The sequence below is a fragment of the Loa loa genome (genome assembly GCF_000183805.2).
Source record: "Loa loa unplaced genomic scaffold supercont3.54, whole genome shotgun sequence".
Taxonomy (NCBI): domain Eukaryota; kingdom Metazoa; phylum Nematoda; class Chromadorea; order Rhabditida; family Onchocercidae; genus Loa; species Loa loa.
Genome location: NW_018108234.1, coordinates 282,087 through 284,592, shown reverse-complemented (window position 1 = coordinate 284,592; position 2,506 = coordinate 282,087).

Below are 2,506 nucleotides of genomic sequence, written 5' to 3'. Positions count from 1 at the left end.
GCTGTTTCACAGGCTAAGATTTGAAATATATTTAAAAATATTTAAATAAAAATAATCAAAAATGAATTACTCATAATGTAACGTTGCACTTAAATTGAAAATTAATTGCGTAATGTTACTTAAATTAAAAGTTGAAAGTTAATTATTAAAAATTAATAAAATTAATTATTCATTACGTAACATTATACTTAAATGGTAAATTATTATGAGCTAGTATTAATGATTTCATTTGCAACTAGATTTGCTAAATCTATTTGTAACAATGTGTTACTATTGAATTTTAAAATGATATTAAAAATTAGATCCACCACTTCTAATTCGTTCAATAACAAGCCGACCTTTTTGTTCTTTACAATTTTATCGTCATATAATTTATGTAAATTAAATAACCTACCATATTTTTCGGTCAGTAATATTTCAGGCAATAGAACAATCACATATGGCGTAATGCCAATTAGATTACTAATGACAATTTGTGATGTAATAATGATAAATGAACGATCGCAAAGATTGTCCCGACTACACAATACGGTAGCCATTAATACATTAGCAATAATACCGCATAGCAAAAAAAGACAAAGCAATACAACTGCGATATATTTTGTAATAATATAATTCTCGTCTTTTATGTTGATTACATTTGTTGTATTCCTTTTATAGCAATTTAGAGATGATGTTAGAAGCAATAGAATAATACAGTAATAACGAGTTATCATCTTAATAGTGAACGATTTTTCTCACCGTTTTGAATTTTGATATTACTCGAAAAGAAGCTTCAATTGGTGGAGATTTTCAATAATATCATAAATTTGAATTCTAAAATAGAAAATGAAATTAATTAAACAAAACGGAAAAATATTTGTTGCAATAGTAAATGATGAAAAAATATGAATTTAACATTTAATTGCCAAATTGATTTCTCATTTGTATGCTTGCTACAAAATCTACTGGATGCAATCCCCACAAAATTGATGATATTCTGATAAACAAGTCCTTAAACTCATTAATAACTAAATTTATATGAATATGACTACAATTCCATCCGACTTTGACTTTTAGTAAGGGATAATATTTAAACAATTATATTGTATCAAGACTTGTTTTATCAGAAAAATAAAGAAAGCCAATTTTGATGTTGAAAAATGAAATTGCAAATAAGTAGCTCAAACAACTACTCCGATGCTCGGGGATTGAATGAAAATGAAATTTCATTAGAGGTTTAGAATTTTCACATGTCCTTAAAAATGCTGAGACAAAAAAATAGATAGGCATGGTTGACCAATAAAAATTTAGGAAAATAAAGTGTCACTGTTCAACTTCGACTTTCGGGGAGAGAACAACTCAATCTTATTATTTGTTCACATTCTCATTAAAGAAAATAAACGAAATTGTCAGAGAAAATAATTTGGTGTCGTTTTTGTTTAGGATTTAAATGGAAGTTATTGAAAAATAACAACCAAAAAATCCTCATCAGATTTGATATTTAAAAAACAATTTAGCCGGAAACAAAAAAAAAAAAAACTTTAAGTTTTTATTGCGTCATTATACATTACAAGGAACAAAACTTAATTCTTATCAAGTATGATATGAAAAATCATTCAAGTCACACTTGCATATTCAATCGATAACTCTCAATCATTTAAATCAGAGATTGTTGCAATATCATCATACACTCTAATCCTTCTCCATCACCAAATGACTATGACATTTGTCACATGCGATAGCTGCTGTTAACTGCCCTTTTGATTGTATAATAAGTGGTAAAATTGCAAATAAACGTTCTTTTTCATCACTTTCGCTTTCTATAAAAATATTAAAAGTAATTCTGAGTTGATCTTCTATTTTCTAGTTGATTCTGAGACCTTCTATTTTCTCTCATTCTTTTGAGAGCGATTTTAAATTCCTCAGCATCATTTGAATTGAAAATTAAAATAAATGGATGTCAAAAGAAACTAAAGGATAAATGCGAAATTTGTAAAAACTTATGTTAAAAAATTTGTTCTACCTATTTTTTAAAAGGCATAATTTCACAACAAATTTTTGGCATGCAATTTATCGGGCGGAAAATTCAGTCTAAAACAGAAAAGATGAAAAAAGAATGTTTAAACATATGCACGGAATTTTTCTTCCTTCAAAAACACAAATATCAAAAAACTCTTTGCCATACATTATTGAATTAAAAATCCAATTTCAGTAGGATTTCTAAAAACCCTCACTTTTACAAAATGGAGAAAAAAGATCACTTATATTATATTAAATTGACAATTATACTGCTTTTTTTATTGCATTTGCTTGAATATAATTAAATTTGCATGCCATTTATATAGATTTTAGCACTAAGTTGCGAAAATAATTTTATTGATGCATATGTCGAGAAAGCTAATCTATTGAATTCGTTTTTTAGCGATACAGATTTATTTGGGATGTAATATTGTTCTTGCACAATATTTACCAGTTAACAAATAAAAAAAAGAAGGTATAGAAGTATATATATATATATATATAT